The 5,404-nt window shown below is 44.8% G+C and overlaps 1 pseudogene; it reads right to left on the bottom strand.

Moving 5' to 3' along the window:
• Positions 1 to 4,510: 4,510 nt before the first annotated feature.
• LOC141131019 (5S ribosomal RNA) lies at positions 4,511 to 4,630 on the bottom strand (annotated as a pseudogene).
• Positions 4,631 to 5,404: the final 774 nt, after the last annotated feature.

Here is a 5,404-nt window from a genome sequence, read left to right as displayed (position 1 = left end):
TGCTGGTCTATTGTTTTTCTATGCTATTCTTTTCCATTTTTTTCGAATGCGGTAGAATTTTTTCGAATTTGATAGTTTTTTTCTAATGCGGTAGAATTTTTTCGAATTTGATAGTTTTTGTTCGAATGCAGTAGAATTTTTTCGAATTTGATAGTTTTTTTCGAATGCGGTAGAATTTTTTCGAATCTGATAGTTTTTTTTAATGCAGTCGAATATTTTGGAATACGGGCGAATTTTTCAAATTTGAATACGAAACTAAGTGAATCCCGAAAACGAATGTAATGAATGCAACGAATTTAACTAAATGAATTTAGTTAAATAACGAATCGAAACGAAACTAAAAAACAAATTTTTTCATCCTGCACATGTCTAATACCCAGTGAAGTGAACAGCCTCAGGTGATACACAGAGATTAAGTAAATACTCCTACATAAGTTTTACTTGTTTATCTGCTGTCTTCTCCTCTCTACACACCTTCAAAAGAGCAGATAGTGTTAAGAACATTCTTCATCTGTCAGCAGCACAGAGGAGGGGGCAGAGAGACTGCAGTTATAGGTGTAAGAGCTGATTGGAGGAAAGGAACACTCCCCCTTTACACAGCAGAAAAACTGTGTTGACACAGTCAACGCAGTGAATAGACAAGCTCCGTTCTGAGCCCCCCCAACACAAATTTATCTCATGTGTGGGAAAACTTCTCAGAAGTGACTCATGCTGATAACAGGGGAATAATGCACCAGAGAAAAAATGACACTTAGAGCTTTGGAGAGAGATAAGTAAACACTACAGATATATGTGCTTTGCTCAGATTCCATTACTAAGGTTTACAGCCACTTTAACTATAAACTTAGCGGGGGCGTGGCCTGCACAAACATGTGAGTGGATAAATTACACAGAGCTCCCGCTGCATATCCTCGTCTGATCCTCTTCCCGCTGTTGATCCGGACTGGCACTGACGCATTCCGCCTGCTACAGTACCCGAGTTGATCCGGGAGTGTTTCCAGCACTTCACAGGGCCCATGATGACCCGTAAAGGAGAGAAAGACGACACGGCCACGGCAACCATGGAGGTCCAAGTTGGCGCCCACTCCCCACATCCTCAGAGAACAGCGCAAGGCGCTGATAAACAGGAGGTCAGCGGTAAGTCCCTCAAGGCTCACAAGTTGCAGGGGAAGGAGCAGACTCCTGCACATGAGCCGGACAGACAGCACAGCATCTCAGCTTTAGATGACACACTGCATCTGGATATCTCCCCTGCCTCCTGATCTATTTGACATGCTGCAGGATGACACACAGAAACCCACGCTGAAATCCTACATGCAGTCCAATGGTGCACAGCCTCAGTGGATGGCCTAAAAGAGCAGTTTGCGGGTCTCACGGAAATGGTGTCCCTTCTGCGACAAGACCTCCAGAAAATAAGGGAGAGAACCACTGCTGTGGAGGGCAGAATTAGCGACATGGAAGATCAATTGCCCCCACGCCACCAGAGACACCAGGGTAACGATACAACAAGCAGCGCAGGCCAATGCCAAAACAGATGATATAGAGACCTGTCTGAGGCGGAACAATGTCCACATATTGGGGCTCCCCGAAAAAGTTGAGAGCCAGGACCCCACAGCATTTACAGAGCAATGGCTGCAAGATGTATTTGGTAGAGAGGCCGCTGTTTGTGGTTGAGCGGGCCCACCGCACACCCCCTCTGGCCCTTCCCCCTGGCAATCCACCGAGATCCATGTTGGCCCGCCTCTTGAATTACAAAGACCATGAGATCATACTCAGATTGGCAAGGGAGAAAGGCTCTGTTCATTTTAATGGGACTAAAGTTTAATTTTATCCTGATTTCTCAGCAGAGGTGCAACGAAAGCAAGCTAAATTTGCCGATGTAAAGAAACAACGTCTACAAAATCTCCAAGTAACATACGCGATGCTGTTTCCGGCCAAACTGCGAGTCACAGCCAGATGGCAATCTACATTCTTTGAATCAGCCTCTGATGCAGCTGCATCACAATGAACAGGACCCCCGGAGACGTCGGGTCGCCGATGGGAGACTGACACCTGGAGACCCGATCTGGCATGGTCGGTATGATGCCTGTTGACACTTTTCAAGTCTACTACTTACACAGCAGGACACTTTACAGTTTGCCTAGACCAGTGCTGTGAATAGCTTCTAACAGCGCTAAGCACCAAGTTCAGTTATATGCCATAGTGTGTGAGTCGAGCTTGCACGCTTCTATTGTGTTCCACTGTGTCCCAGTTGCAGGGACACTCTTGTTGGTGCCTGGTTGGCACATATTTTTCTACCAGTTACTGGCCTGTGGGGAAAAGGAGGTGGATCGTTCCCACCCCATACAAGTTGGCTATGGCTGCTCAGCAGACCAGCTATGTACTATTCTCTACACGTACCTATGTTACACAGTTGTGCTTTGTTTTGGAACCAACACTTCACTACTTTTTTAAGCTGAGCTTGACACTTTTTCAGCATTTAACCATCTGTCACCTGGAGAAATTGAGTGGTTACCTAGCATATCTTGGCAATCTCGCACTCGGGTACTTGGTTTGAAACCTTCCACACCAAAGCTTTGCAAACCTAATGTGTTTAATATGACTACTACTCTAATAGTATCTTGGAACGTCCGAGGTGTGCATGACCCGTTAAAACGCACTATGATAAGCTCTAATGGGCTTTCTGCAATATTCCTGGGTGGGCAAGGTGTATCACTCCACGCACTCTGCCTACTCTCACAGAGTGAGTGTGTTGATCCATAAGTCCTTGGCTTACCAGGAAATAGACTCTGTGGTAGACCCCATGGGGCAATATGTGTTTTTGTACTGTAGACTGTTTACAATAACTGTCATTATAGCCTTTGTGTATATCCCCCCTCCATTTTCTAGAGAGATACTACAGCTCCTTCTGTCATACCTGGTTGACAAGCCTGAAGTAGCCATCATGATCTTAGGAGACTTTAATGGTTACCTGGATCCCAGGTTGGACAGGCATCCTCCGGTCCAGCCTCCCTTAGGCGGAAGAGGCACTATTCTAAGCCATCTGCTGACGGAAGTGGGCTGGACAGATGAATGGCGATTGAAATATCCTACGACTAAACAATTCCCCTGCTTCTCTAAAACCCATGGTTCTCTTTCCCGCATTGACCTATGTGTTGGCTCCTCACATATTCTTAACTTGGTTACTAAGGTAGAGTACTTTCCCAGGAGGATATCAGACCACTCTCCAATGGAGATCAGTGGGAAGAGGCCCTTCAAGCTGTTAACACTTGTCCACTGAACGTATCGCAATAAGTATCCCAATTGTATATCCTGTTGTGAGCACACTATACCCCAGTAAAACTTTATAAAATGGGCAAACTACCCGACTTGTTGTGTGGCAAGATAAAATAGTGCCAGGTGACCTAATACATCTCCTTTGACGTTGCCCCAAACTCCATAGATATTGGAAGGGGGTCCTGGCCACACTTAACCAGGTATTCCAAACAAATGTCCCTCTTGATCTGCTATGTTTAAACAGAAGAAACAGACAGCGCAAAACCTAATTACTAAAACTCAGCAGCTGGACACTGTAGGCCAATATACAAAACCTAAAAATATAGCAGTGCAGCGCTCAATACAGGTCAGATGTATACACATAAAATGTACATATTAAACGTACATAAATAAAACGCATGAGGCAAAGTCCCAAAAAGTATATCTTAGTCCGAGGAGATCAAAAGCTGCCCACTTGCAGAAGGGGGATCCCTCAGTTGGCAAGGAAAGGGTGCAGTGATAGGATAAGATTGTATTCGTTGTATCACCACCAATGTGAACCTCCACCAAGGGTCTAGGCTGCTCACCTTATTGAGTGGACCTTCTGCGTTAACAGCAAGGTCACTCATGCATTCCCTTCCACAGGGTAGATTATGGAGATAGGGGTCCACAGGCAGTATCCCAAATTCAGTCTCATCGGTTGATATATATCATGTTAAGAACAAAAATAACAGGACATAGTGCTCTCCATACAAAAAGGTATAAAATGTATTAAATAAGAAAAATATTACTCACAAAGCAGGCACTGTTTCCCAATGCAGGAGTATACAGCATAAAATGAACCAGATGGGTGGCTGTACTGACATCACAGAGCCCCTCGCATGCGTATCGTCCGTGTGGACTTCCTCAGCGAATGTGATTGGGGGCCCGTGTGTCAGCTCTTATATCTAATCCTGGTTCCACATGCAATTCATGATGATACTGGAAACCCTGCCCACTGTCCAATAATACACAGGTGAATGGACTTAACTACTAAGTAGTAGAGAATCAGGAGTGGCTACAAATCTAATAGGGCACAAGCAAGCTGAATACACTGATAACTTACTGATAGGCAGCCACCATTCCTCCCATGTTATGAGCTAAAGCACTGCTAGGTCAAATCCTTATCTTCCAATAGCAGTGAACACTGCTGTGTCCTGAAAGACAGCCCGCCCCCATTTCCGGGTCAAAAAAAAAAAAAAAAAAGAAAATTTTAAGCCTACGGCACCTGGTACTCACAGGCGGTGTCCCATCCAGGTACTAACCAGGCCCCACCCTGTTTAGCTTCCCAAGATCAGACAAGATCAGGCGCTTTCAGGGTGATGTGGCTGTAGGCAAATCCATCTCGTTCAATGGCAGCTAACGCTGCTGCGTCCTAGGAAGAAGCCCGCCCTCTAAAGGGGCGTTCATATGGAGACGGGTATGGGGGGCGGGAGCACAACAAACAAACCGCCCCTTTCATACATGTCACTCACAGACTAAGTGAACGGCAACAGGGAGCGCAGACGCAATGCGCGATCCGCCCCTCCCTTCCACGTCACTCCCTGGACAGATCGAGATGCAAACTCCAGTCTCCTTGGCAACTACATGAAATCGCTCCCAAGAGCGCCTCCTTCATTCCTCTGGCCTGTCAGCGTGGGTAATAACAACATTCACCGACAATGGCAAGCAGGCTAACATAAAATTAGCAACTAATCAGAGACATAGGGAGCAGAAACAAGGCTAACGTTAATAAAAAAATAATTATAATAAAGTAAAAATTATTATAAAAATAATGTAATATAGTTATAAAGCTAAGAGGAGGGAGGCTACTCAAAAAGTACCTATAGGGATACCCCAAAGAGGCTATAATTGAAGCATATGGGGGAAGTTCATAAAGTCCCGTAAATTAGGGATCTCAAAGCCACCCTTGAACCCTTTAAGGATTCTGATGACTTTTTGAGATTATCTAATGAGCTGAAAAAAAAACTTGTGAAATGGGATACAGAGACCCAAAATAAGAAAAAGAAGAAATTTGTTAGGGATTTAGAAGATTTTAGTAAAAACAACGTTTTTAAATGGCAAGTTTCCACCCCTGTTATCACTCAAACTCAAATCCCTTCTGTAGATG

Source organism: Aquarana catesbeiana, linkage group LG02, assembly GCF_042186555.1.
Source record: "Aquarana catesbeiana isolate 2022-GZ linkage group LG02, ASM4218655v1, whole genome shotgun sequence".
Classification (NCBI taxonomy): domain Eukaryota; kingdom Metazoa; phylum Chordata; class Amphibia; order Anura; family Ranidae; genus Aquarana; species Aquarana catesbeiana.
This window is presented reverse-complemented; position numbering and strand designations above follow the sequence as displayed.